The 21,584-nt window shown below is 37.1% G+C and overlaps 1 protein-coding gene across 7 annotated transcripts in view; it reads left to right on the top strand.

Annotated features, from left to right (window-relative positions):
* IMMP2L (inner mitochondrial membrane peptidase subunit 2) overlaps nt 1–21,584 on the top strand; it is an 862,490-nt gene that overhangs the window by 238,920 nt on the left and 601,986 nt on the right. The gene's annotated exons all lie outside the window — the stretch shown is intronic.

The raw sequence follows: 21,584 nt of genomic DNA, 5'->3' as shown, positions 1-21,584 counted from the left end.
AAAAAAGCACCTTAAAGACTCTTAGTAGAACATAACGAGGCAATCAAAGGTGGAAATTTTATACTTAAAAATGCATTTGGGAGGCGCCTGGGTGGCTCAGTCGTTAAGCATCTGCCTTCGGCTCAGGTCATGATCCCAGGTCCTGGGATCGAGCCCTGCATCAGGCTCCCTGCTCTGCGGGAAGCCTGCTTCTCCCTCTCCCACTCACCCTGCTTGTGTTCCCTCTCTCGCTGTCTCTCTCTCTGTCAAATAAATAAATAAAATCTTTAAAAAAAATGCATTTGGATTTTTAAAAGTTTGCATTTTGGATATTTGTGCAATTTCAGAATTCCAAATGATATTTATATAAATCCATCTTTTACTTTCTAAAGCTTCAAGGATGGGGGGGGGCAAAGGGAGCAGTATAATGAGCTATTTTAAGGCTAGTAGGATATAATTAAGTTTGAGAAGAAATTTAATGAATACTGTATTTGGAATTTAAGTTGCTGGGGTAGAGTGGAAAGCTATGAATGTTGTAGCCCTAGTAATTATCTCACAAGTGAGTCATGTTGAGAAAACTCTCCTTAAAATCTATTCAATGTTGGGACGCCTGGGTGGCTCAGATGGTTGAGTGTCTGCCTTCGGCTCAGGTCACGATCCCAGGGTCCTGGGATCGAGTCCCGCATCGGGCTCCCTGCTAGGCGGGGAGCCTGCTTCTCCCTCTGCCGCTGCCTCTCTCTATCTCTCTCTCTGACTCTCATGAATAAATAAATAAAACAAACAAACAAACAAAAAAATCTATTCAATGTCATAGCCTTTCCTGATACAGCAATATTTTTGTAGGGGACTGGAACTAGAAGTAATCAAATAAAAGGTGCAAAGTAATAGATGGTGGTAACTGTCAAAATCTCCATCAGAGAAGCCAAAGAGAAAAAAAGAGAACACTCTTTATTTTTGTGCTTTTTTAGTGTGATGACTAAGCACATGAGCAGCCTGGGCCTGACTTCTTGCACTGCTGCTTAGTAAGATGGGTAATCTTGCTTAGGTATTTAATCCCTCTGTGCCTCAATTTCCTCATTTGTAAAATGAGGACAATAATAATACCATTTATGGTTATTTTAGGACTTAATGAACACATATGTCTATGAGTGTGTGTGTGTGTGTGCACGCATGTGTGTGTGCGTATAGAGAGATCCTAAAAGGGTCCTATATATAGGTATTATTTGTTACCATTATTACTGTAGTTATTATTATCTATGCTAGACTTCATAAATATTTTCAATTTATTCAACAGATAATAATTAAGCTCCAGTATGTGCCAAGTACTACTCTAAGTACTGGGCATACCATAATGAACAAGGTAGTTAAGGACCCTGTTCTCATGGAACTTATATTTTACTTTGGGAAGTCAAGAGAGACAATTCAACAAGTACGTAAGTGATAAAAATATCATGGGGTGCTAACTGCTATATAGAGGATTAAAGAGGAGTGATGGGATAGATTGGGTAGTCAAGGAAGGCTTTTTAAGGGAGGTGACATTTAAACTGAGAGCTGATGACAAAGAACGAATCTTATGAAGATCTGGGGCAGGAGCATTACAGTGAAGGGTTTCTAAGATGTGCTCAGAGAACAAACACTGATGATGGGTAGTAGCCTGGGTGTGAGCACTATGAAATAGGATCTGAGAAGGTGGATAGGGGGAAGGAGGAGGTAGTTTTATCTATGAAAGGATGGCAGGAGGGATCCTTATGGCGATGGAGGAGGGAATTGTGGAATCGTTCTGTTTCTTGACTGCTTCAGTGTCAACTTTCTGGTTGTGGTTTTGTTGGTTGTGGTTTCGTACTATAGTTTTGCATCTTGGAAAACCTGGATAGAGGGTACATGGCTTATGTCTGTATTATTTCTTAAAACTGTATATGAATCTATAATTATCTCAAAATGACAAGTTTAAATTTTTTTGTTTTGTTTTGTTTTTAGATTTTATTTATTTACGAGAGAGAATGAGAGACAGAGAGCATGAGAGGGAGGAGAGTCAGAGGGAGAAGCAGACTCCCCGCCGAGCAGGGAGCCCGATGCGGGACTCGATCCCGGGACTCCAGGATCATGACCTGAGCTGAAGGCAGCCGCTTAACCGACTGAGCCACCCAGGCGCCCGGCAAGTTTAATTAAAGAAAAGAATACATTATTTTGATTGATCAGTAGAGAGTGTAGAGCCTCCAGCCCTCGTTATTCTGATTTAACTGGTCAGGAGTGGGGTCTGTGTCTTGTACTTTTATAAAGAACTTCAGGTGATTCTACTGTGCAGACAGGATTGAGGAGCTCTGCAAAGCTACAAGCAAATCCCTCTGGACTTTAAGTGCAGGATGTTACCCATGCTTTCTTTAGATTGTGAATCTTGTTACAGACTTTTGACTTTGCAAGTCTGTGATGTGATCCCAGAGGACCAGTGTCACTTCCTCAGCCGAGACCACACAGCTGAGAATGTTTGAAGTATCTCTGTATCTATGAATATCTTAGTATTTTCCTCTTGAAAACAAATTTTACTCTAATGTTTTTTTCCAAAGTCCATTCAGCTTTTATTTCAGATCCTTGTTGAAATAATTACTTTCATTACTTGTAGTTACTGGAGTTTTGTTGGTAAGGATGCAGGCCCTGCTTATTCATGTTTGCAGATTGCTGTTCGTCCTTTTATTTCTCTTTCTCTTTAATATGGTCCCTGGCTGGGCAATAAAATCCTATGTGTAAAACAGACCACATGCAAGTCTTCTTGCATGGTAGCTGCAGGAGTCTTTTTGAAAAAAACCAAAACTTAATTCACATATGAAATTCCTCTTTTGAGTGCATGCTGTTTATGATTAGAAACTACATAAGTTATTACCTTATGAATAAGTTTAATACTTTATTTTCCATGAGACCGGCTTGCTTTTCATCTTTTAAAGTAGAGAAGCATACATTTGCTTTTCCTCTGACTCAACTACACTTTTAAAGAATATTCTGGCAAAATCCCACTGATAATAGATTGTATTTGCTCCTGTAAATGTCAAACTCTTGTTTAATTTTTAGTGACCACTTAATTAGTGTTGCATTTGGAACTTATTTGATGTAGAGCTCTGCGGAACATCTAGCACACGGTAGGCATTCAGTGATTATTAATGAATAGGATTAATAGTTATTTAGGGATCACTGCTGTGTATCAGAACTGTGGACAATCCCATCTTCATGTAGCTTTCAGTTTTGTGGTGAGATACATAAATAATGAGAATCATTCAAGACTTGTTATCATAAAGCCCCCTTATTGGACATAATGGAAACTCTAAAACTTATTGAGTCCTCGTGTTGTATGTGTGTGTGCATGTGTATGTGTATGTAACAGTATGCTAGCCTGTTGCCCTGTCTTTGCCTTTGTCTTCTTTCTTATACTTCAGTCTTATCATTTATACACCTGTTATTTATGGTTCTGATAGTTCAGGACAAAGAGTGAAGTCTGTAGGTTGTTCCTTAAATCAAGTATGGCCAGATAGTTTAGCCTTTTGACTGTACTTTTTCCCCCTTGTGACTTCTAGTGCACAGAATTTGCTTGCTCATGGCAGACTCTCATCATTGATCAGTTTATAGCCCCTCTTTTAGTTTAGCTTACTACTTATTTTTCTCCTGTCTGTATTGCTTTGTCTTCATTAAGTATTAATGTCAAGTATTTAATGGGTGTCCCTACAATTTGCTCTCCATCAGCTTATTTAGATATATGTGTATACTTGAGGGTTATCGTGTTTTATTTTTTGTATTTATTTTTTTAAACAAATACTTATATAGCGTTTTTCATATTCCAGATACTATTTTAAGCTTTTGCCAGCATTAATTCATTTAATCCTCACAGCAATTCTGTGAGGTAGATAGTCTTACCCTCTTGGCACAAAAAGGTTGAGTAACTTGCCAAAGTACATAACTCATAGGTGTGGATCCAGGATTTCAGTTTAGGCCCTCTACTTCTAGAGTCTACACCTTGAACTACTATGATTAGCTGCCTCCCCATGGTATTGTGCTGTAAATCCAGGGTATTGTGCTGTAAATCTTACTTGGTTCTTTCCCTTTTGTGCATGTTGCCTTGGGTACATAAAATTCATGACCTCTAATTGCTACCTGATAACTCTGTTGTAATACCACATTTTACAAACATCAACTTTACTGAGGTATAATATACATACAATAAATAAACTTATTTTAAGTATGTAATTTGCTGGGTTTTGAGAAAGGTATACGTCCTCGTAACTAGCATCAAAATCAACATATAGAACATTTCCTTCCCCTTCAGATCCACCCTGGTGCCCCTTGCCCCCTCAGTTCCACCCCTGGCACAAGACACCATTGATCTTTCTGTCACAATGGATTCGTTTTTCCTATACTAGATTTTGCATAAGTGGGATCAAATAGTATGTGTTCTTTAATCTGGCTTCTTTTGTGATTTTGAGATTCATTCATGCTGTTGCTTGAATCAGTAGTTTATTTCTCTTCATTACCATTGAATTTTCCATTGAATGGATGTGCCACAATTTGTTCATACATCCATCTGTGATGAACATTTGGATTGTTTCCAGTTTTTGGCTAAGATGAATAAAGCTGGAAAGAATATTTGTGCACAAGGCTTTGTATTGACATACGTTTTCATTTTACTTGGGTAAATACCTAGGAATTGACTTCCTGGGTCTTATGATAAATATATGTTTAATATTATGAAAAATTTACAAAATGTTTTACAATATGCTGTGTCATTTTACACTTTCACTAGTAAAGAGTAAGAATTTGAGTTCCTCCACATTCTTGGCAACACTTGGGATTGTTCATCTCTCTCTTTTTTTAATACCTTTTTCTTTTGGAATAATTATAGAGTCATAGTTGCAAAAATAATACAGGGAGGTCCTATGTACTCTTGACCTAGTTTTCCCACTGTAGTAATATCTAGTGTAACCTTAGTACAGTGTCCAAACCGGGAAACTGACATGGGTACAACTCATAGAGCTTATTCAGATTTCATTAGTTTTACACACACTAATTTCTTTGTACATGTATAGTAGTTCTATGAAATTTTATCATGTTTAGATTCATGTAACCACCACCACAATCAAGTTATAGAACTGTCCCATCACCACAAAGATTCCTCATGTTAGCCCATTACAGTCACACTCATCCTGGTTGGCTCCCTTCCCTCACCTCTTGCTGCTCCCTTTGTGAAACCCTGGAAACAGTCTCTTCCCCATCTCTATAATTTTTCATTTCGAGAATGTTATATAAATGGAATCATACAGAATATAATCTCTTGAGATTGGCTTTTTTTTTACCCAACACAATGCCCTTAATATTCATTGTCTTACGTGTGTCAGTAGTTCTTTCCTTTTAATTACTGAGTAACATGGATGTGGCACAGTTTATTTAACCACTTACCCATTGAAAGACATTAGGATTGTTTCCATTTTTCACTGTTACAACATGGCTGCTGTGAGCTAGAGTGTATGTGCTTTTTTGCAGACATAAATTTTACTTTCTCTGGGATAAATGCCCAGTAGGGTATGTTTTCTTTTTCCTTTTTGTTTTCTCTTCTCTTCTTTCTCTTAAGAAACTGGCAAACTATTTTCCAGAATGGTTGTGTCTTTTTGCATTTCCACCAGCAATGTATGATTTGTCCTATTTCTCTGCATCCTTGCCAGCATTTGGCATTGCCGTTATTTTTTATTTTAGCCACCATAATAGTTGTGTAATAATATCCCATTTTGGTTTTAATTTGCATTTCCTTAAAAGCTAATGGTGTTGAACATCTTTGCATGTGCTTATGTGCCATCTGTATGTCCTCTCTGGTGAAATGTCTGTTCATGTGTTCTACTGCCAATGTTGAATCTTAGCCATTCTATTGGAGTGAATTGGTAGCTCACTGTGGTTTTAATCTTTGTTTTCATCTGATAAATAAGTAAGGATGACCAATAGGGACTTGAAAAGATCCTTACTTATTTGTGAAGTGTGTGTTCAGATTTTTTTTTTTTTCCTCGTTTTGAAGTTGGTTTATTTGTCTTAGAGAGTTATGAGTTCTTCCTGGGTACCAGTCCTTTGTCAGATATGTGTTTCGTAAATATTTTCTTCTGTTGTATGGCTGGCCTTTCTCATTTTTTACATAATTTTGTTAGAGGAGTAGTTTTTAATTTTGATGAATTTAAATTTGTTTATTTTTTCTTTTATTGTTAGTGCTTTTTTACCTTCTTCTAACAAATCCTTGTCTACTTAGAAGTCATGAACATTTCTCCTAGAAATTTTATAGTTGTAGATTTTATATTTAGGTCTAAGGTCCATTTGGAGTTAATTTTTGTTCATGTGCCACATTTCAGTCTAATTTCCTAGTGAATTGAATAGTTACTAGGTTTATTAGCATAAGTAACAGTGATGACACATTATCACACATGGTTCCATGGGGCTATATAGGAAAGTATCTCACTCAGTGCATGCAAACTCTTATCCACAATGGTTGTACGCATTCGTATTCCTGCTAGCATGGCAGGAGAGTTCCTGTTTGCTTTATTTTGACTTCTTATAAAAAATTATATACTAAGATTTTTCCTTCACCTGCTTACAAACTCTGATTTTATATTATGTTCTCAGCATGCTTCTCTGTGACAGTCTAGTGACTCTTTTCTAGTTTAGTTATTACAATATTTTGTGGAAGGGAAAATCAGTACTCTTACTTTGAACTGTGTCTAAATTATGAGTACAGAGGCTGAGTGTGAAGGCCTTAAGGCTGCACCATTGATTCAGTGTGTAGGCATTAGGATATGTATTTTGCCAACTTGACCACTCTTTTATCTCCTTTTTCGGTCTCATCTTTGGTCCTTATTTTTCGTGATGTTGAATTGGTGACCTCAGGTAAGTGAGATATTAATACATATAATTAAGTGCCAAATTGTGTGAAGATAATATTCTAATATAGTTATGAATGCCATATAATTTTAGGTGAAAATATATATGAGCAGATGGTGATGTGAGCAATAACTAAAGTACTTCAATACAGGTCACACCTTAAACGTCTCTTATCTAGTAAAGGACAAAACCATCATGTTATAAATATGCTGCAAACTGCTGTAATATGCAGTTTGAAACTTCATGTATTATAAGAAAAACTTGTGTTGAACAGATGTTTCAAGTCATAAGGGCTGCAGTATAAACCAGTTAAATTTACATAATGATTTTGTAGGCTAAAATATTAGTTATCTTCTCACTGAAAAGTCCATTCATCGCTACATAACATTTAGCTGGGGTAAGGAATACCTGTACTAATCTTCACTCCGAAGTTCTGACTGAGAAAATGACATGTGAAAATAAAATACTCCTTTTTTTAGTTTTCTTTGCTTAAGTTCTTTGAATATTAATATTAGTTATGAATTATATTTATAGAAACTGTTACTTGCATTAAATGCGGCTTGCATCTGGTGAGCATTATTTTACAGTGTCAGCAATTTAGTTTAAATCTGCACTTGCTAGTTTTGGTATCAAAATTGGAAAATACTGAGAAATCTTTGTTCATCTTTGATAAGGTCTTGATAGTTTCTTTGCTATGTTTGCATAAAGTGTATTTTTTTCCCTCCTGTTTCTCTGGTAGCTTAGTGTTTAAATTATACAAATATCAAAACAAAAAGAAAAAAAAGTAGAAATAAGGCTATTACTTGCTTACAGATTTATGTGTAAGTTCAAACTGCTCTGTCTTGTTTAAAAAAAAAGAGAGAGAGAGAGGGAGAGAGCGAGACTTCTATTAACACACAAATTTTTTCCAGCCATGTTTGCTTAATAGACAAGTTTTGTTTGTTTCTAAAGCCATATACTATACCTTCTGGTTTGCCCAGGACAGTTCAGATTTATGTCTATCTTCCTGGTGTAGTTATTGATAGTATCCCCTTTCACTCCCAAAGTGAAATATGCTTTATATTTCTCAAATCAATTTACTTTCAACATTCCTGGGCTCTTGTTCTGACCTTCCCACCGACTACCATATGACTATGCATATAGAAAGCCATCCAAACTTCCTTTGAGTTTCTTCGTCTATAAAGTGAAATAGAACAGTAGGACTAAATGATCTCTGAATATTCTGGAAAGCTTTAAAGTTTTATTTCCAGATGCTTAGTTACTTCTGGTATAACAGTGGTGTAGAGAAGTAGCTTTCAAAAAAATGTTTATTATTTTTTCTTTTACTATTTATGGTCCTATTCTGTTCTATCCTATTATATCCTATTAAAAGAAATGCTGATCATGACCCACTAACTTGATTTCATGACCAGAACTGGGTTGGGTTGAGATTCCTATCTTGATTTGGATATTCTTAAGTATCTGTCTTAGCTGTGACACCCTGAACAGTGACTTACCTTCTGTGAATTTCAATTTCCTCATCCACCTGTGTTAAGGATGTTGGGAGGGTTAAATGAGATAAGCCGCATAAAGCACTTCACGTAGTACCTGGTGTGTGGAAGAGCTCATGGCTTGTCAGTCATTCTCTATTAATGCTGTAAAAATGATTTTCCTCTGGAAACACTATGTTACGTAGTGTACAATTGATTAAAAGTTTTTACCACATTATTGAGAAATCATTTAAAATTACAGATAAAATTATATTCTTGTAAACCAGCAATTTTGAAGCTATCCATAGGTGCTTTGTTGGTCAAACAGTAGTTATGTTTTTGTAGTACTCCTGTGAAGGAGGGAACTCTTTGGTTGTCCAGTTGAGTTCCTCATCAAGAGGTGAAATGTCAGGGAAGGCATTAGGGAAAATACAGTAATTCATAAAATACAGAAATACAGAAAATACAGAATTTCCTGCCCTGTTTTAGTTGGGATTAATTTAAATCTTTTAAAAAATAGAAAAATTTTAATCTTGTTTTTCATCTAAAATAATATATAGCCTCTTGACATTGAAACATACATGCCTTTTTGAAATATTAGAATCAAAAATTGTTTTCACAGAAAGTGAAAAGCATTAATATTTTCACTATTGTTGAACGAGTAAGCCATTATCTTTTCTAAAATGAAATGTTAAGTTTACATCTGAATAGTCTTGTATTCTAATATTCAGTAATAACTGGGAGAAGTAGTCAAATTCAGATGTGTGGTTTCTGAGTTTATTTTGCCTCTATCAGCTTACTGTCTTCTGAGTTTCCCTGTACCTCTTTTTTTTTTTAAGATTTTATTTATTTATTTATTTATTTATTAGAGAGTGAGCAGGAGAGAAACAGCATGAGAGGGGAGAGGGTCAGAGGGAGAAGCAGGCTCCCCGCTGAGCCGGTAGCCCGATGTGGGACTCGATCCCAGGACCCTGGGATCATGACCTGAGCCGAAGGCAGACGCTTAACCAACTGAGCCACCCAGGCGCCCTTCCCTGTACTTCTTACCTGTGCACCATGGCTTATGTCCCCTTCTCCATGTCATTTCTGCTGTCCTTCCTGAAAAACAGGGGATTGTGAGGTTTATGTTGAGAGTTAAGTCCTTTGACTTACTGTTATTGCTTTGTCCAGCTTTGCATCCTCCACGTTGAGTTTCATTTCTGAAGAAAAATGAGCCTTCTTGACCTTTGCCATTGTGCTGTGAAAGTAGTTCAAAATGGCAAGGATGGCTGTTCCATAAAGAAGGTAAAACAATAGGTACATATCAGTAGTATGGTAGAGTACATATCACTCTGCCATATTCTTTCCATTATTAACTCAATTCCTATCTCTTGATAGCCCTGCGAAGTAGGTTTATTATCCTCAGAAAATTACAATATTTGTCAAACAGTCCTGAAACTAGTAGATGGCCGAGTTGAAATTTAAACCGTAGAGTGTCCCACTCATGATTTTAGACTCATCCCGGGAAGTTTGTGGAAGTGCGTTGTGAATAATACTCTGCAGATCACAGTTCTGACCCTGGCATTATTCATTTTCATTAACATATGATATGTCAGTATGACCAAACCAGGCTAGGGTTCTAGTACTCTGAAAAAGAAAAGTAGGTTTACAATTCCAAGATAATCCTGGCAAATTGCAAGAAGTAGAAAATGTAGACAGTGTAGCTTGGTAGAGAACTACGCCGGGTAATTCACATAAGGAGAAAAAGCAAGGTGTACAAATACAAGAGTATAACATTAAGAAGCTACCAGGCAATTCTTTTTTTCTCCTGCAACCCTGGTCATGACTTAATTATGTAGAATTTGGAGAGAATCCAGAGGAATCCAACAGAAAATATTAAAAGGGTTGAGAAATTTGCTCTGTGATGAAAGTCTGAAGGACTGGGTTTATTTAGCCTAGAGAAGTGAAGTCTGAATAGGGACTTAATTACAGTCTTCAGGTTCAGTGAAATCATAGACACAGAGGCCATGAGTGGTTCCCAGGAGAATTGTCTTTTGACAGGCATTCTCAAATATGGTTGTTTTCTTGGTTTTCACTGCATGTGAAAGGATATTATATGAGTGATGATGAGCAGCTGTTCTTTCTTCACTGCAGGGGGACAAGCAAGAAAAAGCTTAAATCACCACAGGAGTGATTTAAGGAGAACTTTTCAGCTGGTGGAGATTCTTCTCTCTAAGCTCTATAAAAGTGTGAGAGCACCTGTCAAAAATAAGGCTGGATGATAGGCATTTTCAGGTTATAATTTCAAGCCTAGTTCAGTTTGGTGGAACCACTTAGGCACTTTTTGGGGTACTTGTGGGCCAAGGCCCAGGAAGGTCCTGATTTTTGAGAAAGGAAATACAGATGATGTGAGCAGCTGTGACCACTGGTCATCTGCAAAGACCTTTCTATTTTCTTTCTCAACCTTCTTTTTAGTTGTTGTTGTTCCTTAAAAGCTCTCTTCTGACTGATATCTCCCCAGATTGCAAAATATTATTTGTGCCTCTTCATTGCCTCTTTATATCTAGAAAAACATTAATTTCCTTACTAGTTAGTTTCATCTAAGTTTTAAGGGAGCGTTGGTTTCTAATTAAAGTGACATGGGAAGGTATGCAATGCAGACAAATACCTCCTATAGGGTCTTTGTTTGGATTAACTTCCTCCCTCCCTCCCTCCCTTCCTTCCTTCCTTTCTCCCACAAATAGCTTCTGAAATCCTGCTAAGTTCTAACACTGGGGATATAAAACAGACAAAAATCTCTGCCCTGGAGAGGTGGATAAAAAAAAATAACATATATAGTGTGTTAAATAGTGATAAATGCCATTGGGAAAAATGAAGCATAAAAAAGGGATTATACAAGATCAAAAGGTCAGTTTGAAATATATTTGTCAGGAAGGCCTCACATATCTAGGCATCAAAGATAGGTTTGAGTTGCCCATTCTGGGCTTCTGCTGCTTCCCCCCGCCTTGCTTGCCAGAAACAGGATTCAGTAGCTTGTCACATCACTTCTATACGGGTGCTGACCTCTGATACAAATAGAGCCTGCAAGATTTACATCATTGACTTCATTTTTTTTTTTTAAGATTTTATTTAATTTTTGACAGAGAGAGAGAGACAGCGAGAGAGGGAACACAAGCAGGGGGAGTGGGAGAGGGAGAAGCAGGCTTCCCACAGAGCAGGGAGCCCATGCTGGGCTCGATCCCAGGACCCTGGGATCATGACCTGAGCCGAAGGCAGACGCTTAATGACTGAGCCACCCAGGCGCCCCTGACTTCATTTTTTTAAAAAGAAGTCCATCTATCAGGTTTTAATCAACACTAATTGTATTTTAAAATTATCTCTGAAGGCATTTAAAACATCCCAGTAATGATACAAATAGGGTCAGAATTTAACAAGTACACAGAGCAGTCTGTTTACCTCCTTCAGTATATTTAGAGAAATATTTCTCCCCACTTTATATTTTATCTATGTTGCATGTTGCACATGTGAGTGATTATTTGCAGAGGGCACCTGGCTGTGGAGTGTGAAAGGATTCAAGAGCCCCACTCCCAGAAAGCCCACTGAATGCACGTGATCCAGGGATGTTGGGTCAATAGCATAACCTTTATACTTGAAGAAAGCCCCTTTAAAACAAAATTAAGACTGATATGAAATTACTGCAGTAAGCATGGGAAGCAATTGAATTACATTCTTCTTTGTGTAGTTGCACGTTGGGGTGGGGAAGACATTAAGAGATAGGGTATGGGTTAGAGATTTGCAGTAATGTCTAACCTAGTAGAAGTTAGTAATTTGCAGTAGGTGTGTTTGAATCGGATGTTACCCAGTTCAAGGCTTTCCCTTTGAGGTGATGGATATTAAGAGAGATTTAACTGTGGTAATAGTTATATTCATTAATAAAATTCCAATTCAAATGGTCTTTAAAATGTAAAATCTGGGTGTGCCTGAATGGCTCGGTCAGTTAAGCGTCAGACTCTTGATTTTGACTCAGGTCATAATCTCAGTGTTGTGAGATCCAGCCCTGCATTGGGCTCCATGCTAAGCATGGAGCCTGCTTAAGATTCTTCTCTCCCTATGCACCCCCTTCCAAAATGGAAAAAAAAAAAAAAGTAAAATCTGGGGCTATGTCAACATCAAAATTCTTCTGTGGGTGCAGAACACTTAAATGCAAAGATAAAAGAGTCATGCATAAGGGAGGTAGTTATATTTGCAATTTTTGAATAAAGCCATTGGAGGATGCTTCAAGTTTCTCTCTGGAACTCCAAAATAGTTTGGATCTCTTCCCTAAAATTCCCAGAATTGCTTTTCCGATTTGTAGATCCCTTTGAAATCACTGAAGGAATAACCTGGGAAACTTGCCCAGTGTTGTAATTTCATGTCCAAGTTCAGTTCAACACCATCACTATTACTTAAATCTTGCCTCTGTACTTAAGGCCATTCAGACTTTGCCACCACGTTGTCTTTCCAGGCTTTTTCCTATTTCTTTTTCTTCTACTTTTTTTTTTTGTAAAGATTTTATTTATTTATTTGTCCAAGAGATAGAGAGCATAAGCAGGGGGAGTGGCAGGCAGAGGGAGAAGCAGACTCCCTGCTGAACAAGGAGCTTGATGCCTGACTCAATCCCAGGACCCTGGGATCATGACCTGAGCCTAAGGCAGATGCTTAACCGACTGAGCCACCCATGTATCCCTTCCCTACTTCTTAAAAAATTCCCTAAGTCCTAATTTAAAAAAAAAATGTCCTAAAACATAGGAATTGCCTCTTTTAGAATATGTAGTTCTTTTTGACAAAGTTTGGTCTACCCTACAATGACCATTGTTATTCCTACTTAGGGTGGCTTATCTACAATTGGATGCAGTTTCCTTTCTTTGGAACTCATGTAAGCACTTTGTTTAATATACATATCTCAGTGCTTCAGAAATCACAGTAACAACAAAAACAACAAGTAAAAACAAAAAAAAACAAATTAAATTGCAAGACAATCTTCATGTGACTTTTAAGAAGTATAAGGTGGGCAATTTTTGATGTTTACCTATGGAGTGAATTTGATTATTGCGCTTATGGAAACTTAGATCCTGTTGGGTTGGCATTTGGATAGTTTACATTTCTCAGCTTCATGGGGCAAGATAAAATATTGTAGATTTTATAGACTTCAAGACTTCCTTCTTCTGCTTTCTTGTAATTATACCTTGTGTAGGAGGCAGCCCGGTGAATTTCCTTTCTCTTTGAAACTGTTTGATGACCATTTCAAAGGTCCTGGCTTCCATTCCTCATCCTTGTTGGCCCCACATTTCTGGTTCTCTATGATTGGACACTGAATCTATACCTTTTTTTTTTTTTTTTAAAGAATGATCATCTTTCCCCCAACACCGGACCCAAATCAGAATGTCTGGCAGCTTTTAAGTTCATGGCAACTCTGAACAAAACTAGCAAGCAGCTTTTGCTGTTTTCATACTCAATACCTTGAAGGCAATATCTTAACAATGAAGACTTTGTTTTATTATTGTTGTTGTTGTTGTTGTTATTGTTATTATTATTTTGGTGGGGGCTTCTTTAATTTGGGGAACAGACTAAGTTACATCTATATTTATGCTATAGGTGCCCTCCTTTCTCCTCCACCCTGTTATGGTGCCTAACAAGACAGTCAAAATCAGAATCTATTAATGTTTTCCTGATAGCTTAGTAAATACTTTTGAGCAAGTAAAGGAGAAATATGTTTGGGATTCTATTTTGTGTCTTAATAGCTTGATTCACTACTAAGCGAGTAGGGTATATGCCCTTTCTCACTTTTCTTCCCACGTAGAAAAGAAAAAAAGTTCTCTATATGCTCTTTTGGAATTTGTTACCATAGACTAGGGGTGGTCTGTTAAAAAAAAAAAAAAACAAAACACAAAAAAACCCCTGTTTCTTATCTCTAATTTTTGCCTTTAAGAATGGTTTCATAGAACTTGCTCTAAAATCAGTTGTAGACATCCTGTAGCATTTTATTAGTTTGTAGCTAACAGCTGCATAGAGCAAATTATCTCACTTATCTAGGGAGAGTACATTTTGCAGCCAGTTTATCTTGAAAGATATCTTGAAACGTTGCCTAATCTTAGTTATTCTAAAGATGTCTTATCAAGTCTTTTCCTTTGGAGTATGGTGATTGGGAATGCTGACCTTGAAAATTGTGTATCCTAAAATCATTGTGACCAGGCCCCAAGTCTCTAGGATCTCAAGCACCCATTGATGAGTATGCTGAAGAAGACCCATGACTTTTTCTGAGAGAAATTAGCTTCTTCTGCTTAAGAGTGGGATAATAACCACATGTAGCTTTTTAGGTTTTCATGAGATGATACAATCCTGGCTGTTGGTCAGCTGATTAGCAAAGTTCATTATGCCCCTTAATTGAGTCTTATTTTTTCTCAGAGACCAGTTTCTAACTCTGTGCTGCTTTATCCTTATTGAAACTCAGTCATGATAAGTAATGTTTGTGGAATATTCCTGAGGAATATATAATACATCCATTGTGCTAGAAATTCAATCTTTTTTACTTAATTCAAATCAGACCATCCTAGAGCCGTGTTTGGCCTCCCTTGAGAATTGCTTTTACTTTGTTGTATTGTGGCATTAGGTCATTTGCCAGATAGAGAGGGTCATTATGAATAAGCAGCCTCAGGAAAGTGATTATTGTGTGCATCACAGCAGAGTTGGTAAGGAAGTGGTCCACACAACACACAGTGTTTGCTTAAAGGCCTCATTTCAGGAAAAGCTGAACTTTGGAGCAACTATTGCTGAGAATCCATTAACTCAAGATTTTCCTGCCCATCTCTAACTTCTGTTAGACTTTTGTGAACTACCTTGACTCCATCTTGGGTTTTTTGTTACTTTTACTTTACTTCAATAGCTAGCCTTCTTAGTGTCATTCTGTGTTTCCATAAGTGGTTAAGAATCCTTTCGAAAAAAAATCCTTTTGGAACGAGGTAGGGAATGAATGAAAAAAATTACACAAATGAATCCTTTGATTGCCCCTTCTTCCTTGATTTTATATTAAAGTAACCTTTCTCTACTGAACCTCCCTACCAGATGTGAGGTCTTCTGGGGAGAGATTGTGTTTCTCATTTCTTTATTGTGTAGAAGTATTAAACACAGTGTTTTGCATTTAATAGGCTCTCTGTGAATATTTTTACATTAAATAAATATGCATTTATTGAATCTAAATATTGTTGGGTATACACATATCAATAACGTATGGTGCCTAGCCTTAGGAAATTTAGTTACAGTTTGGAGAGACAGAAGGAAGGCTGTGTTAAGAGCTGTCCTATGCCATGGAAATCTTGGGGAGGGAGAAATGAATTCTGATTGGTGAAAGTGTAGCAGTGACATTAGGTGGGTCTGGAAGGATGAGTAAGATTTTACCAGGGGAAGACTACCTTGGGGATGTCCAGTCTTAGCATTGAAAGTTGATTTGGGTGAACATTTATACAAGTTTTGTATGCTCCAGAATCGCTTTTTTTCTTCAGGCTTCAAGGATTTTCCTTGAAGTTGGTGTTCTAAAATTTAGAGAAAAGACCTTATTGATGTCATGATTTTATAGACTTCAGTCTTCTCCAGTCCAAACTTTAGAACCTTAATCTTTGCAGTTTGTCTTGGCATATTAACCTCTTCCCTTCATTTTCTGAATATTGTAAAAGTTTTTATCTGGACCTTCTCAAGTCACATTAGATCTTTTCAAGGACACCTTATTTAAGCTGTGGTTTTATAAATGATGATCTCTGATTTTTTTTGTAATTTTTGTTTTTATTTTCTGCACAGTGCATCTTATTTAGAAGATGCCTTTGAGGTTGTTCATTGGGCTGTGGCACTGTATTAAAGGCCATTTGTGGTCTCCATCCTAATGACCTTTTCAGCCTTGTGTCCTTTCACTTCTTCCTCATAAGCCACGCTGTTTGGTGTCATAGGGGCAGCTGCTGTCTCTCCCTGGAAGGCCTTGTTGCATGATGCTCTCTATGCGAATTCCTTCCCATCCTCCACGATGCTGTTATTCACCTGTGAAGCCTTTTGTGACCCCCCCCAACCCTATCCCTGCATCTCATGATTCTAGGCACATGGCTCCATTAGTCCTCATTTCATTGGTTGCAAGTAATAATTTGCATTTCTCCCTCTCTGTGAGATTTGAGCTCCTAGAAGGCCACGGCTGCATTTTATATGACTTTCTCCAATGCTTGGTAGAGGGAACATGTTTCTCTGTATTTGTAATTTTCTGTCTAACCATAAGGATGCACAATCTTGCAGTATATCACAAACCTCTTGAACTTTCATTGCATCACAGAGCTTTTTGTCATGGTTGAGCTGGAGATTTCACTCTGCACTTCTTTATAAACATGTTAAATAAGCACTGTGTTAGAAAGATTCTCTGAGGAGCACTTGTTTAAACTACTTTTATCAGAGAAGTTCATGTTCATTACTGTCTTTTTTTCCTTCTCCCTAAATAATTTATGACCGATATAAAATTAGGCAAATGCTGTTAAATGGTTTTTTTTTTTTTGCAGAAAATTTGAAGTTTTTAATTAAAAAACTCAGAACATATTTTGTTTTATCATACTGATTTTAGGTCTCTGGAACTATATCCTGACTACCCTAAATAATGGTTGTATGCTTCTAAAGTTGTATGCTTCTAGAGACTTCCAATCCCATATTAACTTGATTTTAAAAATCTTTTTAGAGGGAAACTTGACCAGATGTCTCTCTGCCTATGGGCACCCCTTTGGGGAATTCATATAGGTTGGTCAGATGTCATGTTTCCTAATAGAAGTCAGGTCTTCCCTTCCTGAGGTTATGTGTACTTAGGTGGCTGTGGTTGTGCATCACATTTACTAATAGGAAAAATGTATTACCAATTATTTTTTAATTTTGCTTATATATTCATCATAAAACTGGGTGCAAATTTACTTACTATTCTGGTTCTGTCTTTTGCCTTCACTTGTTTTGCAAATCAGAAGAAATTCTTAGTATAGTTGTGGGAATTAACAGCAAGCTGGAAAGCAGGGACTGTTTACAAATTCTTAAAGTAATTCCTCCACTTGGTTCCCACAAATGGTTCCTTTGGCTTTAATCCTCACTGATAGTTGGACGCCTAGTGCTCTCTTGATATTTTTACAAAGGTAGGCAATGTCTGGGAGCCCTATGGGTGAGATTATTTTAGGATGATGTCTTCCCCAGGCAATATATAATATATAGTCAGACAATTTTATTTTGTGGTTATTATTATTTTCTTGCAATCATTTTGATTTCTTGAAAATGTCAGGAGAAACCTGTCTGGATTGCTTTATCCAGTTGATTTTGGATAATAGAAATTATATCCTGACAGTGTGAATTATGTTAGGCAAAACTGGGGTTTAATTGTATGTTCTATAATTCCTTGCTGATCAGAGTATAGTCTATGAACCAGCAGCATCTGTACACCTGGAATATTCAGAAATGTGGACTCTTTGGTCCCACCTGAGATCTCCTGAACCATATCTACATGCTAGCAAAATTCCAAAGTCATTTATAAGTACACTAGAGTTTGAGAAACATTCCTCAAAGGCACACACCCATCACACATATTTTGAAGGTACTGAAATCTAGGTCCTTGTTGCTGTTAGTGGTGTGCATACCATTATGTAAGTGTCATCTGGCAGAGTGTTAGAAATCCAGACTTTCAGGTCCAATCCCTGACCTCTTGAGGCAGAATTTAAATTTTAACAAGATCTCCCAGTGGTGTCTACGAACATTAAAATATGAGAAATACTGATCTAGATTACACTATCTTCTTGAAGCTAGCTTAACTTGAATTCTAGTTTTAGGATAAATGTTATTCTTTTTTCCAAATGCCTTTTTAGTAGTCTTAGCTAGAACATGGCCGATTTAGTAAAGATGACCATAGTCCATAAATACATAAATGAAGGAAGAATCTATTGCACTTCCTTAATAATTGATGTACACCTCTGACATTTGCCCTTGACTCCTCTCCAAACTCTTTCCTGGATAATTCTACTCTCACTTATTCTTATGAAAATAGAGGAGGAGTATGTCATATTTTTCATTATGATTTCCAGAACATCGTTCTGCAAAATTATTTAACAATTTCTCTTAAGCTACCATGTCTCCATTTGCATTTATTTCTCTACTCCATTCTCCCAGCCTCATCCCCACTGTTTGCTGTCCTTCTGGGCATTTTCCCTCTGTCCTGGATGGCAGTCCCCCATTCAGCTTTCTACTTCCTCTCAAGGCCTGCTGCCTTTCTCGTCTGTAGTATACCCAATGCTTCAAAGCGGGCACAGCCATTCTCATTGGTATCAACTTTATTTCCCCTTCACTCTTCTTACCCTGGAGTAAAGTCCTTTTCATCATTTTACTTTGCCCCTCTCCAAGCTTCTCCTTCCAAGAACCTTGAATTTCCCTTCAAGTTTCCTTTTGGTGCACTACAGCCTTCCCTCTCAATTTCTTACTCTGGTTCTCTCCACCCAAACCTTGGCTTCCGCCACCACCTTGAGCGGTTGTAATGGTGCCTTTACTAGCAACTCTGAAGGTTCTCTTTGACTTTTCCTAAACTCCTCTCTTAACCTTGAACTGCCTCTGCTTTTGTTTTCAGGTGATTAAGCTTGGCTTGTGAGAATCATAAAACAGAGATGATTGAGTCAAATAACATTTTTGGCTTTATCACCTCAGCTGGATAGTCCCTTTTACACATTTGCTGTAGTACCCAGTCCCATGTGCATCTTTGTAATTTCTTAGGAGAGGTGGGAGATAGCGTTCTCATAGCGAATGGTGGTAAGGATCTTTGCTTTCAGATTAAATTTGCTGGTAGGTTCCTAAATCACAGTGCTTTTATTTCATTACAATTTTTTTTCTAGAACAGTTACAATAAACTTAATATATTTGGCACATTGCTGTGTTGCAGATTTTTTTATGGTCTTTAGATGCAGATGGCTTTTACCTTCTTGTGGATATAAACCACAGTAACAAAGATCTGGTGCTTAATTGGTCTCATTTCCTATTGAGCATTGTCACTTAAAAAATTGCTACATAGAAGTAAGAGAAGAGGTTATTAAGATTTCTTTCCTAGTGGCATTAAAGAATAAGGAAGCATAATTCAGTTATAATTTGCTCAGTTATAGTGAACAGCCAACAAGACTGAATAAATTAAAAAATGAAAGAAATGCTTGTTAGCTTATGGGCAAAATATCTCTAGGAATTTTGCCCTGTTTGTGCAGTAAAGAAGTAATTTTTTTTATTAAAGTGCTTCAGTGTCCACAGCATTACACCAGTGGAGCTAGAAGAAGTTCAGGGTGTTTTATCTGACTTGAAAAGCTTATATTATACATCGAAGAGAAAATGATACTACACATGATTGTTGTGAGATAGAATGTGATATAAAACACAAGCTGATTATGTCATTTCCCTTTTTACAAAGGTTAGTGGTGTCCTGTTACCCAAAATAGAGTCCATACTCCATGGAATGGTGTACTTGCCCGTTAACCACCAGGTCCTAACCATCCTTTCCAGCATCATCTTCCTGCATTGCCTGCACCTGCCACGTGCCTGACACTCTAGTCACCGTGATGTGCTTATTATTCCAGAATGTATCATCCACTTTAATACCCTGCTTTGGTAAACTGCTTTATTATTATTATTATTATTAAATTTTTATTATTTTTATTCTCTTTCTTCCTCCTTTGTTATAGAAATTCATATTTGTCTTTTTAAGACCTACTTCAAATGTTGCTTCCTCTGCAGAACTTTCTTTCATTTTCCTAGACTGAATTAGTATCTACTCTCTATATGCCCTTTTATCTCCTTGCTAGCTTTCTATCATTTACCACATTGCTTTTTTCTCATTTTCCTTTCGATTTTTTCTTTGGCCCATTGGCTCTTTAGGAGTGTCTTAGTCATTTTGAGCTGCGATAACAAAATACCATAAGTTGGGTGGCTTATCAACAACACAAAGTTAGTTCTCCTGGTTCTGGAGTCTGGAAATCCAAGGTCAGGGTTCTGGTGAGAGTTCTCTTCCTGATATGCAGATGACCATCTTCTTGTATTTTCACATGTCAGAGAGCAAAGAGAGGGGAGCAGCTCATGTTCTTAAAAGGGGACTAATCCCATTCATGAGGGTTCCACCTTCATGACTTAATTTCCTGCCCAAAGCCCCACCTCCTAACACCATCACTTTAGGAGTTAGGAGTTCAAAGTATGAATTTTTCTGGGGGGCACAAGCATTCAGTCCGAAGCAAGGAGTGTGTTGTTAAATTTCCACACATTCATAGGTTTCCCAAACTGTACCTGTTACTAATTTTTAATTCCATTCCATTGTTGTTGCAGAAAATAAATTGTATTATTTCTATCTTTTCTATTATTTCTATCCCTACCATATAGTCTGTCCTGGAGAATGTTCCATTTGTGCTTAAAAATAGTATATATGCTGTTGTTTGATGGAGTGTTCTATAGACGTCTGTTAGGTTAGTTGGTTTATAGGGTCATTCAAGTCTGTTTCCTTGTTGATTATCTATCTAGCTGTTATATCCATTAATAAAAGTAGAGTATTAAAATCTCTATTATTGTAGAATTGTCTTTCTCTTTTCATTTCTGGAAGTTTATGCTTCATGTACTTCAGTGCAATGATATTGGCCACATATATGCTTATAATTGTTATATCCCCCTGATGAACTGACCCTTTTATCATTGTCAAATTTCCCTCTTTGTCTCTGAACTAGGAGCAGGAGGGAGAAGGAGCAGCGCTGGTTCAAATACCGCAGAGTTTTGCTTTTCTTACAGAATTTCCATAGATTTTCTTGAATAGGTTTTTTTTTCATTTGCTGTTTGCCATTAGGACCATTTGCAGAGTCTTTACATTTTTTAGTAATTTCACGAGTTTTTAATAATTTTTCTTCCAGTTTTAAACCGATTAGCGGAGCCTCTCATGCTATCATGCCAGAAGTTGATCCACATGCCTCTTTCTATAATTTGTTTGCATGTGGATGGGTTCCTTTTCCTAAATCGCTGATGAGTTTTATAGGCCTTTTGAGACTGCAACTAACTCGTTTTTGTTTGCCTAGTACTTAGTATGATGCTTGAGATACTACAGATCAGTGATTCTCAAACATTTTTTATTTTAGAGACAGTTTTGAATACTGAAATTTTTGGTGGAACACTTGAAGGCATTAAAATGATCAAAATAATGTTAAATAATGTAACAACAATTATGGC

The sequence above is a fragment of the Mirounga leonina genome, unplaced genomic scaffold (genome assembly GCF_011800145.1).
Source record: "Mirounga leonina isolate KUSES-001 unplaced genomic scaffold, KU_Mleo_1.0 Mir_174, whole genome shotgun sequence".
Lineage (NCBI taxonomy): Eukaryota > Metazoa > Chordata > Mammalia > Carnivora > Phocidae > Mirounga > Mirounga leonina.
This window is presented reverse-complemented; position numbering and strand designations above follow the sequence as displayed.